The sequence below is a fragment of the Glandiceps talaboti genome, chromosome 19, assembly GCF_964340395.1.
Source record: "Glandiceps talaboti chromosome 19, keGlaTala1.1, whole genome shotgun sequence".
NCBI lineage: Eukaryota > Metazoa > Hemichordata > Enteropneusta > Spengelidae > Glandiceps > Glandiceps talaboti.
This window is the reverse complement of record NC_135567.1, coordinates 19,931,007-19,945,663: the sequence shown is the minus strand read 5'-3', so window position 1 is coordinate 19,945,663 and position 14,657 is coordinate 19,931,007. Positions and strand designations below refer to the sequence as shown.

Here is a 14,657-nt window from a genome sequence, read left to right as displayed (position 1 = left end):
CGGAAATGGTAGATTTTATATGTATCTACACCTCACTCCCACAACAACAACAACAACAACAAAACGTTGATGAAAACAGACTTTGAGTACTAATGTACAGTTCATAAAATGGCAACCACTACCTGTATAAATCTACTTAGATATTTAAACAATCATATACTTACTAATAGTTTAAAGTCACAAAAACCCACCAAAATCAATAATTACAACAACAGCCTTGCCAAAAAAAAAAAAAAAAAAAAAAAAAAAATTGGTTCTAGCTTTTTTAGAGCATATATTTATCACTGTTATTAGGGTTTGTCACAGATTGCTTTGATACATTAACAGCTGTGCTTTTTTTCTAATGTATTTGAAAAACAAACAAAAATTCAGATTCTAAAATTAGTAACTGTTAGGCCGATTAGAGAACGTCTCAAATTTGTGTGACAGTTGAGAGATGTTTTCATAAATTTCTAGTTTAGGTCTTTTTGTTTACAGTGTCACATTAAAAGAATGTGGGGACTGATTTTTCACACGACGGCAGTGGCTCTTGGGTATTGTAGAAGACATTTTACTGTCATTCACATACATCATAGTAGTAGGTCCTTTGGCACTTTATACAATAACTGCCCCTTTAACGCATCATTGCAATGGCCCTAAGCCATTTTAGGCGACGGTTTACTGCCGCTCTCACGGTACCTAGACGTACATGTTGTACATGTACAATTGATAAGTTTACAATTACAACTGACAATCTATGACTTTGGTGCCACAAAATACCCAACAAGAAATCCTGGCTTTCTCCTTGAATTTGTTTCCCCCAGTCCAAGTTCAATAAAACACAATACATTGTAAGATCGCACTACATTTTTCTCTCATTTTGAGTCACCCATTTCTCAATATTACAAACTCCATACATTGTTTTCAAAACCAAGCTGAATTTAACAAATTCATCTCTGTATTGAAATTGACTGTGTGTGTTCTCGTCTAAATTCAACGAAACACAATATATCGCAAGATCGCGTCTCACTTTTTAAGCTTTGAGTACCCAATTCTCAGGGTGTTTTTGTCTGAATATTGTTTACCAAAATACCTGGTGAGATCGTGTCCCATTTTCTTAGTTTTGAGTGACCAATTTCTGACAGCGTTATTGTCAAGAATTTGTTTATACTGTAAACCAGACTTGAAGTTTAACATTCTAAAGGTCTCTAATTTCTATTCATTAAAACACAATAAATGGTTTTCTAGTGACGCAAACAGTCTTAGGACTGTAAAAAATGGTCTAATTCTTCAACAATAGCTCCCTACTGATCTAAGACATAAAAACACTATGATACCGTGATGTGATTTACACAGTTAACTTTCTACTAATTCCAGTAGTTTATCTCTATAGCCAATCAATGATCATTAGGTAACATTTAATTAAATCACTTTATAGTCAACTCAAGTACTCATGAAATTGATACCTTTCAGGGTTCAACATTAAATGTGTTGGGAATGAGGGGAGGGTATTGTATGTATGTGGGGAGGGAGGTTAATCTTGTTTGAATGCAAGTATATGTGTTGGTTATTGTGGATGGTCTGTACTAGCACCAGCCTTAATTTGATAACATCAGGTCGTCACATGGATAGCATATTGTACTGTACTGTACTGTGTTGCACGTATCTCAGATAATGTGTGCCAAATGTCTCTAAGTCTTGCTTCTGAAATGTTTTGAAGTTAAACACGGTTTACTGTAAACTACTAGTGGCCATATACATACCTTTACAAACTGATTGTGTTCAGACACTGCACACAGAGAGAGTTATTGTACGCAGTCACTGTACAGTGAGAGAGTTATTGTACGCAGACACTCTAAAGAGAGACAGAGGTATTGTATGCATGGACAATCAAAAGGCGATTTGTTGAGATTGTGATAAGAAAGCAGAGGAAATGGTAAATTCTTTTACACATTCACAGCGATTTTGATCAAAATGATGTATATTGTGATGGAAGAATGTTGTTATGCTGAGTCAGCAAATTTTGTTCATACATATAACACTATCGTTAAACTGAATTCAAAAGAATAAGGATGTTACTCAGGAAATTTACCCTTCCTCAGCGATCATCAGACGACTGATAAAATTGAGATTGTGAAGGTTGATATATATACTATATGTCTAAGTACAAAATATATATTGGATATCTTATTAACCAGTGAAGGTCTGAGAACAAAATGTGTATTGTGTGTGTATTAACCAGCCAAGGTCTGAGAACAAAGTGTACTTTGTATGACCTAATATACAAGCAAAACAGAGACTGCTGAGGTCATGAATTTGACCTTCACAGTTGAGAACATTTAAAGATGAAGATCTCAATATGAATGGATTTCAGTGTTTGTGATGTCCTTGTCTTGGTGGATGTTCTACAAGATTGGACAGTCACTGATCATCAGAGTTAGTGTTACCTAATGTTTGACAGGAGGCCACTGAAGACCAAGAGAGAGTGAGAAGGGTGTGGTGGAGATCGAGAGATACATGTGTATGCTTGTATAAATTTAACCTTCACAGTTAAGAACATTAAGAGATGGATGGAGATTTCAATATGAATGCATTTCAGTGTTGGTGGCGTACTTGGCGATGGACAACACTGGACACATTAAAGATGTAGTGTTATATAGTATTTGGATCCTTTGGTTTACAGTGTAATTGTAGACTCTATAGAGTCCAGTCAATATACAAAAATGTACATGTACGGAAAATGTTGGCCTAACATTGTACAGAAATTATTTTTAGTGCATCTTGCTCAGAATTTTATGCTGAATAACATATCAAAAGTCTAGAAAAATCTAAGTGGTGGAACATGGTGAAAAATGAGTTTTTCATAATTAGCATAATTATTAATGAAATATTAGATGCATATAAAAACCCATGCAACTAACATGTCTATGGTAAGCTCTGAGGATGGGTAATAATTGTTCTAGTATTTTGACTGGACTATATGTTGCCTAATAAAGATGTGTTAAGTACAAATGTGGCTGAGTGGCTAAAGTCCTTGGGCAAGATTTGAACCACGACTGTGCCTCAGTCAACCCAGCTGTATAACTGGGGACCTGGTAGGATGTAGGTTGCAATGTGAAGGCTTTAATCCTATGCGCTTAAATGGCTGCAATGGATTGTATGCTCCCCGGGGAGTTGAGGAAGACTAAAGGGCCGTTGTGCTGTTCTGATCCGAGCCAGGGGTAATAATTGTAAAGCGCTTTGAGCACGGAGTGGGAAAGCGCTATATAAGAAACCAACATTATTAAATGTACAGCCAGGAATACATGCATGTATCAAGTCACCATCTGTTTGACTAAACCTTACCATCAGTAACTTTTGACTGACCTGAGATGGAGCATAAACGCAAGGCCATTTCACAGAAGTCTGTTGAACATTATCTAGGATCGTTTGATTACAGTAGCTGCAGTTGATATGTTACCTTGGGTACACTAGTAATCTGTATGTATCAAGTCACCAACTGTATAACTAAACCCTACCACCAGTACCGTTTTACCTGAGATGGAGCATCAACTCAGGGCCATTTCACAGAACAGTCTGTTGATAATTTTGTAGGATCCTTTGGTTGCAGTCTGTGTGTTACCTTGGGTACACCAGTATTGAACATGTCTGTATCAAGTCACCATCTGTTTGACTAAACCCTACCACCAGTAACTTTACAAAGTTTACTAGTGACCTGAGATGAAGTGTCAATTCATGGCCGATTCACCCAACACTCTATCAACTATGTATACTACAACAAGATTATCTATAGTATAACTGGGAGTGCCCTATCATCCAAAGAAATAACATTAAATGGGACTGAGTGCCCCTATCATCCATTGGGACTGAGTGCCCCTATCATCCATTGGGACTGAGTGCCCCTATCATCTATTGGGACTGAGTGCCCCTATCATCCATTGGGACTGGGTGCCCCTATCATCCACTGGGACTGAGTGCCCCTATCATCTATTGGGACTGAGTGCCCCTATCATCCATTGGGACTGAGTGCCCCTATCATCCATTGGGACTGAGTGCCCCTATCATCTATTGGGACTGGGTGCCCCTATCATCTATTGGGACTGGGTGCCCCTATCATCTATTGGGACTGGGTGCCCCTATCATCTATTGGGACTGAGTGCCCCTATCATCTATTGGGACTGGGTGCCCCTATCATCCATTGGGACTGGGTGCCCCTATCATCCATTGGGACTGGGTGCCCCTATCATCCATTGGGACTGGGTGCCCCTATCATCTATTGGGACTGGGTGCCCCTATCATCCATTGGGACTGGGTGCCCCTATCATCCATTGGGACTGGGTGCCCCTATCATCCATTGGGACTGGGTGCCCCTATCATCTATTGGGACTGAGTGCCCCTATTAGACCTAATAACAACAATTGTGTGGTTTCGGTTACACTAAATTTTAGAATAGGTGGGGTAGATAGATTTATTATTTTATTTTCATATATTTTTTTTGCTGTGTGAGTACACAGCTTTACATGTTTTGTCTATACATATATAGTAAACAGCTGACTGTCTAAGTTCACTAAGTGACCGTCCATGTAATTTTAGTTCAAATAAAATGTTTTAATATTTCATAGGTATTTGATTAGCCTGTGATCAGAAGGGGTTATTAATCTTAACTTGGGGGAGGAGGGGGTTATTAATCTTAACATGGGGGAGGGGGTTATTAATCTTAACTTGAGGGAATGGAAGGGTATTTATTCTGGATACAAATGGCATATTTGTTTTAGTATATGAATGACGTCATACATTAGGTGGAACAATACATGCTTTGTTTATATCACACAATTTCATTAATTAAACTAACCAGCCAACGAATTTATTATTTTTACAAATTGAATTATTGCGTATTTATTGAAATGTAAACTGTAGACAGGATTATCTATAATTGCATTTGATAGCCTTGAATTAGTTTTAATAAATCACCAATTAATTATTGAAATTACAGTACAGTATGGGTATGTGACTAGTGTACCAAATAAGGTTGAACAGTGTGTTTGTGTCTGTCTGTCTGTCTGTCTGTCTGTCTGCTGTCTGTCTGTCTGTCTGTATGTATGTATGTATGTATGTATGTATGTATGTATGTATGTATGTATGTATGTATGTATGTATGTATGTGTATATGTATGTGTATATGTATGTGTGTATGTATGTATGTATGTATGTATGTGTATATGTATGTGTATGTGAATAAATAAAATTAATACATACACAATGTACATGTCACTTTATGTGTATATGTATGTAAATATGCAGGCAAGTGTATTTCAATTAATGTATGCATACCACTTGTGACTGAAAATGATTATTCCATTTTCTAGTAAATAAATTAAATAGTCAACTTATAGTCATGTTATACTACGATATATATGTTATCTTGTACATCATACTAGTAGTAATCTGTACTTGTCAGTTTGTTGTTATGACATTATTCAGTTTGCGATAAAATTGTGTAAAATGTGAACGTCAACAAAAGAACTAATCCTAATTCTCTCCCAAAAATGGAAGTCACCCATCAATTTCTATTTAGTCTATCTAAGTCCACTACAACTGATAACTTCCACATCAACGGATGACGACCCATTATCTACCATTAAATGAACTCGTAAATGGAGACAATGGAGGGGAACTGTCTATGGATAAGTTGAAACCACAGTCTTCATAATTCCAAGTTTAGCCACTTGAGTGTTTTTATGTATGTCTACTATATGACCACATTCCTGTATTACAGTGATGTCATTGTTCAGGGACTTGATCACTCAGTTGTGTACTTCTACTACTACTACTAGGACAATGTACTTGATGGGTTGGGTTGAAGGCCTTCTATAGTATCTATGGATTGAATTGAAGTGTTGGACACTACCAAGGCAACAACTATGTAGTCTCTGTGTGTGTGTGTGTGTGTGTGTGTGTGTGTGTGTGTGTGTGTGTGTGTGTGTGTGTGTGTGTGTGTGTGTCTGTGTGTGTGTGTCTGTGTGTGTGTGTGAGTGTGTGTGTGTGTGTGAGTGTGTGTGTGTGTGAGTGTGTGTGTGTGTGTGAGTGTGTATGTGTGTGTGAGTGAGTGTGTGTGAGTGTGTGTGTGTGCATACGTGTGTGTGTGTGCATGTGTACGTATATGCATGACAGTTGTGTATATGTGTGTGTGTTATTGTATGTATGTATGTATGTATGTATGTATGTATGTATGTATGTATGTACATGTATGTATGTATGTATGTATGTATGTATGTATGTATGTATGTATGTATGTATGTGTGTATGTATGTGTATGTGTGTGTGTGTGTGTGTGTGCACAGATGTGACTGCATGTCTGTCTGTCTGTCTGTCTGTGGATATGTACATGTAATCTGTGCACATACAGTATGTGTTACCACTTCATTGGTATGTTTAGTGTGTGTCTATGTTATACTGTAAGATACATGTACATCAAACTGTTCAACCATATCTGGAATCTGAATGCTAGTAGCTACAACTTCAAATTCTATCAGTCATCAGACAAATTCAAAATAAATATCACAACACTCTCTTAGTCATGTAGTAGTGTCACCTTAATTTGAGTATCTTAGCAGCGTCACCATAATCTTAAGTGTCATACTGACATGCATACATACAGTTATATAATACCATCGGTGTCCTACTCTGATACTAACATATATGTACAAAATGTATAGATTCTTAATACAACATCAGAATTTCATTATAGTGACATACTGACACACACACACCCAAAGACACAGCCACACAGACATACACACCCACAGACACAAACACAGACATGTACATACAAACACACACACACACAAACACACACATACATACATACATACATACATACATACATACATACATATATACATGATACACACACATACATACATACACACACATACATACATACATACATACATACATACATACATACATACATGTACATACATACATACATACACATACATACATACATACATACATACACACACACATACATACATACATACATACATACATACATACATACATACATACATACATACATACATACATACATACATATAGTTATATAATACCATAAGTGCCCTACTCTGATACCATTAGCATACACATATAGATTCTTATACAACATCATAATTTTAAAAGTGACATACTTACACACACATTGTTACATAACATCTAAATGTCATTCAATTTGTGTATAAATAAAACTAATGTCAATTGATTTCTATAACATCAATACAGACAATAAAACTATGTAGATATGACTACATTGTTATCATAACTGTTATTATAATAACATGTGACAATAAAATCAATCTAATTAGGGAATGATAACAGTAATGCAAATTTATCCACATTCCCACACTTCAAGTTTTAAGTCTTCAATCAAATATAATTATTATCATTGCAGTAATGGTCTTTCATTCTGCCAGTGTTTTTGCCAAAGTTGGGAAGCCCAGACAGGGGAATACTAGTGGTAAATAAAACTGGCAGAGTTTCCAATGCATTATATCATAGTTTTGGTAAGGAACCCTCTGGTAAAATGACAGGGGAACTCACGTACATTTTACCTACTTACCATCCTTAACAAAAAACACTGGTAGGGAACCCTGGTAAAATGACTGGGGAACTCACACCACCAAAGTACAGAAATGAAAGCTGAGTCAGACCAATTTATTAAAACAATCACTTCATTCCAATAAACTTTAGTTCACAAGTGTTTAATATAATTACATTGTATATTGTATAACTTGAAAGTTACCTGAATTGCCAATAGTTCACATTCCTTGCATTGTTTTCTCCATTCTACATTCTTAACTAATTTTTCTCTGTTTGTTCATTGTATCTGGGGCATGGACCAGGACACTAATTTTTCTCTGTTTGTTCATTGTATCTGGGGCATGGACCAGGACACTAATTTTTCTGTGTTTGTTCACTGTATCTGGGGCAGGGACCAGGACACCACACACCTACCAACGACTCAACGACGTTGAAGTACCTTTTAGTGATCATAAATGACTGGAAAGAATTCAACCTATTTTACAAAAGTTCAATGATACTGTACCATACACTGGCAATACAATGTATGTCAATAATAAATAAAATTATATGGGAGACAATTTCAGGAGATAACTTGGTTATCAAGTGAACCATTCATTCCATTATTTTGATGACTAACAGGATATTCTATTTTCCACATTTTTTTTAAATGTCATATTTTTAATTCCACATTATAATTTACTTTAGTACAAAGGTAACAAAATGTGAATTTTCCACTTCATAATTACCATAGTTAACAAGAATGTTAAATAAAATGATTATCAATTTTTAAAGGAAATTAGTCCTAAACTAAGGTATCACAAAGAGCTACAATTACATGTGTATAAGACATAGACACACACACATATAGACACACATAGACACACAGACACACATAGACACACACACATATAGTATACAGACACACACATACACATACACACATACATACACACATACACACATACATACATACACACATACAGAGACACAGACACACACATACACATACACACAGAGACAGACACATACACACACACACATACACACACACACACACACACACACACACACACACACTATCCTCTGTACAAGTGAATGTGTCTACTATTCTCTACATAGTCTATACCTAGGCTACCATATTGGTTCATTATCCATACATCAGATATGATTATATCATATCAACTACAAATACTGTATGAGTCATATCTTAACAAAATTACATTTACAACATCAGGGGAAATAAATATCTGGTTGCTAGGTAACTCATTTATAGAGCGACAACCTTGGCTGATGTTGCTATGTCAACCAAAACAGTCTGGTTCATTTCGCCAGACTCCAAAATGTACAAAACAAAAGTCATTCAAGTAACATATGTTCCTACACTAGCTCAGTATTAACACAAAGCTGGTATCATGTAAAGTGACATTTTTCACAATTAGAAAATTTATTGCCATTTTCTGGTCTTCAACTAGTTTCCCTAAAGACTAATTTTAACTGAGAGTGGTGACATTTTAGTCCATTTTAGACCATTCTTGGTACAAATTACAATTTTGTTTTCCTGCAAAACAAGTAAAATTTAACCCTCTTTCTCCCAATTTGTACTTACATGTAGTTGTATAAACACAAACACTTGCAGAGGAGAATTATGAAAATTAACTAATCAATTAATTAACTAATTAATTAATCTAAATGAGAATTAATCATTAACGAAAATTCCACATTTATATATGAACAAAACGAGCTGCTTTATTTTTGTATCAACCTTAGTTTTTCATACCCATGCTGGATATGTCCAGATAGTTCAAGTGTTCTTGCATACTGATTATCCAATTTGCATATAAATAGCTAATTTGCATATAAATATAAATGATTGACAGATCAGCCTTGGTTGTAGTTGAGAAGTTAATTTCAGTCGGTGATAGAAAAGATGTCCTTCATAAGTTAATCACTTTTAATCTGATAGCACCCATAGAAATTTTAACAAAAGGACAACAAATTCACTGAAAAAATCAACAAAACATACAGAAACTTGTTGAATATACAGTGTATGTGTTTTTTATACCAGTCAATGACCTACCTGTAATGACTGATGACAACATATGTCGTACATGTTCAAAACGTACACATATTATTAATGTACAAATAACAAATTAACTTCTGATATGTTTAATATTTTATTTGTTTTTGTGTATTTTTATTAATATGTGATAAGACTAAATCTCAAATCATAAATTTTATTAGAATATTTATGATTAATTAATGTACAAATTAATTATTCTGCACTATAATAATAATATAAACGATTTATAACTGACATAAGTCTGATTGTTAAGTACGTTTATAATCAAACAGATCAATAAAACTGTCATTATTTGCCACTTTATTTCAGAAAGTAAAATCTACCTGAGTTCCAGTCATTTTTCTCAAGGCTACCTTCTGACTATAAGATACGTTGTGTTATTCAGGTCCTCAGATTCATAGGGGGGTGTAATATTTCATAGATTGTTGTTTTCCAGGTCTACAGACTAAATATAACAACCTTTTGAATATATATTTCTACCTGTAAGGAACTACTACTACTACTACTACTACTACTACTACTACTATTTCTTTTTACGTAGTATAGAGATTGATACATTTGTAGCAGCAAGATTTGTATGATATTTTCCTAAGAAAACGGCAATCTAAGCAATAATATCTAACCCTGTGCTCAGATTAATACCGTGGCACAAGTATCATGATATCTTTACTGACTACATGTAACTTCCTTTCTACTATATCAGTGTTTTTCCATCCACTGTTACCTGGGTTCACTCCCACAAAAATTATGACAAAGGCAGGGGTGAACAAATTAAGTTACTGTTAATAAAATAATAAATATGTTAAAAAGTCGTCTGAATATTCATAGGTAAGATTTAATGTTTCACATTAGTGGGACCTGGGACCACTAATTATTTCAGCAGGACCATTGGATTTTTTAAGGCACTGGTGGTCCGAGGACCTCCATTTCACAAAAATAATTTGTTCACCGCTGAAAGGGTATTGAAATCTATGCAAAGTTGATCAGATTTCTATCCTCTGTTACAAACATCACCAAACATTGCTGGGTCTTTAAGAAACCAACTACCCGTACAACAAAAATAATGGACTTTCCTGTCCCCTAAGTCATCCTTGCCTGAAGGTAAAAATGACATCACTAGATTGGAATGTTGAAGGACATAGACATGGGATATTTGTAGTTATCCAGGTAACTGACTCCTGGCAGAGAGTTATACCTTGAACTTCTATGTTTATTTTGGCTGAGTAATAGATTTTCTGTCCAAAAATAACTGACCAATACAAACATTATTTTGGCATTTCAAGGCCAATGTCACTATATGCAAATTATAGGTAAACAAAGACCTTGAAATCTCAAACTGTTTGATGTTTTTGTTAAATTTGATCTTTGCAACTGCAACAGTTGTATCTATAGCATTTTTTCCTGTTTGCTTGTGTGTGCATATGTGTGTGTGTGTGTGTGTGTGTGTGTGTGTGTGTGTGTGTGTGTGTGTATGTATGTATGTATGTGCATCATGTGTGTACATGTGTGTATGTGTATGTGTAGGTATGTGTGTGTGTATGTATGTGTGTATAGGTATGCATATATGCATATGTATGTATGTATGTATGTATGTATGTATGTATGTATGTATGTATGTATGTATGTATGTATGTATGTATGTATGTATGTATGTATGTATGTATGTATGTATGTATGTGTGTGTGTATGTGTGTATATGTGTATGTGTAGGTATGTGTGTACATGTGTGTATGTGTATGTGTGTAGGTATATGTGTGTATGTATGTGTGTGTGTGTGTAGGTATGCATATATGTGTATGTTTGCATGTGTGTACATGTGTGTATGTGTACATGTATGTGTGTAGGTATGTGCATGTTGAAGCACATATTACTACTACATCATAATAGTATAACTGTGTGCACACTATACTATGGTAACTACACATATGGAAAACATTTCAATTTTGAACCTAATACAACGTACAAAGTTATTATACTCAACAGAACACCACTAGGAACAATCACAACTCACTGCAGATACAAAATGTAATACAATTCTGATGTATACAGGCAGGGAGGGAGGAAGGCAGGGAGGGAGGGAGGGGGTCTAACCCTAAACTGATATATAACCCTAACTCTAACTCCCTTGCTTGAATTATAAATACGTATCAATCATGGTACAGTTGGGCTACTGTTCTTGCCATACACTGATAATACAAATCATGTTAAGGGGTCTAAACACATTCCTATCCCTAAACTAACCCTAATTTAACTCCCTAGCTTGCATACAAATGTGTATCTGTTGCACAATCAGTCCACTGTTCTTCATTCTTACATATTGCTAATACAAATCAGGTTAGGGGGTCTAATCCTATTCCTGAACCTAACTGTAACTCCCTAGCTTGAATACAAATGTGCACCTATTGTACAGTTAGTCAACTCTTCTAAATTCTTGTCCCTTACCTGTGTATAGTTGATAATACTGGCTTTTGTTTGAATTAGCGTACTTAATAAACTTAACACTTGTAAATCTCTATGCAATTTAATTCTCCAGATAATAATACATTCCTAAATAATCCGGTTAACGTTTTAAACATCTCAGGTGTTCAAATGATCAACTGTCGAATTTGTAACACTCCAACGGTATTTGGTCAATTGCCAACAATTTTGAAATCTGTACATGGAGGTGAGAAGACATGACTATGTTGTGAGGGTTATAACAAATGTGTTACCTGTAGAACTTTGTAATCAACAATGAATATCTTGAATGGCAGTAATCAGCTGTGCATGTCTTGTGGTGTCTGGTTCGTTATTAATGTCTGTACAGACCCTGTGTTGACCCTTGACCTCACCAGGTTTGCTATTTTATCAGAATTCAGTGGCATGTAAACACTGCTACAAGTAGATTTGTGATTCTGTTTACTGAAATAGTTCACCTGACTAAATATGTAGCAAACAACAATCATTTCAAATTCAATAACTATTTGAACAGACGCCACCATTTTATTATAATGTTTGAAATCCAAAGTAGCAGAGAGGGGGAAAAGTTTCTAAAGTGTGCAGTCTTCCTTACAAGAAGATTGGTAGACAGAAGTTGTTCCTAAATATTACATTATCTTCATCTGATTACAGCACTTCTAATCAAATTTCGAAAACTTTCACGCCTTTAATGATAACAGGTTCTGTATTTACTACTGAGGTGTTGATATGTTGATTAAAATTTTACTTCTAATGTGAAATACAGTGCTGGCTTTCCGAATGTATTTACCATATTTTTACATTGCATCGATCATAGCGATGTGGCCGCTACAATTTTCATCATGGTTTACATGTATATAAATATGTCAATTTGGCACTTGTGAACGTTTGTTTAGGGGAGGATGTTTGTCCTAAATGAACAAAGTTCATTTATAGAGCTTGTTTTGACATTATGTTATTGTCCCTTACCAAATGAATTACTGGTAGATTTTTGATGTCCAGTTATTTTTCCAAATGAACATAAAAACTAAAAGATATAAAACCAAAACTGTAAAAGTGTTTTAACTTTCAATACGTCATATCCTGTTATATTATCAGTGGATATTTTGGAGAGGCATTGCATAAATGAAACATTTTGTTGAGAAAATAACAGGATATATTTGTACTACAGGAAACTGGTAATGCTCAAATAATCTGCTTTTCTTTTTCAACTTTCGTTATTTAAAAAAGAAGAAGTTGTAATGTATAATGAGCAAATGTGTAAATGAAAAAATGAAAAAAAAAAAATTATTCAGGGGATGTGAGTTCAACTCCTACAATGTGTCACATTTCTTCCTTAAATTACATTTCATTTTATACACATATAAATTCTACAAATTTGTTGAGCAACACTTATTCAACCATTTTTTCATTTGCCATCATAGTGGTAATAATGGTTCACTAGTTTATGTAAGTTAGACCATTGCAGTGGTAGTTAAGGTTTGCTAACTGGTTAGACCATTGCAGTAGTAGTTAAGGTTTGTTAACTCAGTAACTGGTTAGACCATTGCAGTAGTAGTTAAGGTTTGTTAACTCAGTAACTGGTTAGACCATTGCAGTGGTAGTTAAGGTTTGCTAACAGGTTAGACCATTGCAGTAGTAGTTAAGGTTTGCTAACTCAGTAACTGGTTAGACCATTGCAGTAGTTAGTACATGTACTTAAAATCCTGTTTTCCCAACTTGTAGCTTTTGTGAACAAACAAATACCCCCCTGGTAGAAAGCGTATTAAAGTTTGCTAACATTAACCATCACACAGTGGTAGTTAAAACTAGCCAACTTAAGTTAGGCCATCACAATGGTAGTTACGGTTCCATAACTTTGGTTAGGGATGTAATAGGAACCTTTAACATTTCACAAAAATTTAAATCTTTATTTATGAATAATGACCCTGAATTTTTCGAATCAATGTATCAGTTTAAATGTACTTGTTACAAACACAGAGCAAGGCATCCCTGGACAATGAATAACAATACCCTTTGTTGGTATTGGATATCTTCCAAAAAAACTTGAGACATTTAAACTTGACAAGACAGTTAACGGCAGTTAAAATACATCCAATGTTTTATCAAAAACTTACAACAAAAAATGTACTCATTCAAAAATCTGAATAAATTTGACATAAAATATGGATATGAACTAATAATTATTACGAAATTAATGAGTAAAAAATTCACAAGATTGACGCAGAGAGATTAATAGAAATTTATGTGTGAAGTTCTAAGCTCAAGTTTTAAAACTATGTGAACATAAATTATTTCAAATCATGTTTTAACATGACATGTTAGATTTGTATAATAATCGGTTTACTTCAAGGTAACAACACTGTGAGAGAGATTCATGACACCTATCAGGCTATCTATGGAGTATATAATGGACCACCACTCAACACGTAATCAAGGCAAATATGTTTAAAAAAATATACACAGTTTTACAACTCTTAGTGTAATGCGTAAAAATGTGGATTATATTTTGCACAAAACATGTGACACGTGTAGATGTTTTGACCATGAGTTGGGACTG

General features: G+C 34.7%; 1 protein-coding gene across 1 annotated transcript in view; it reads right to left on the bottom strand.

Moving 5' to 3' along the window:
- The window catches only part of LOC144450264 (uncharacterized), a 35,424-nt gene that overhangs the window by 19,807 nt on the left and 960 nt on the right, over positions 1 to 14,657 (bottom strand). The window lies entirely within an intron of this gene.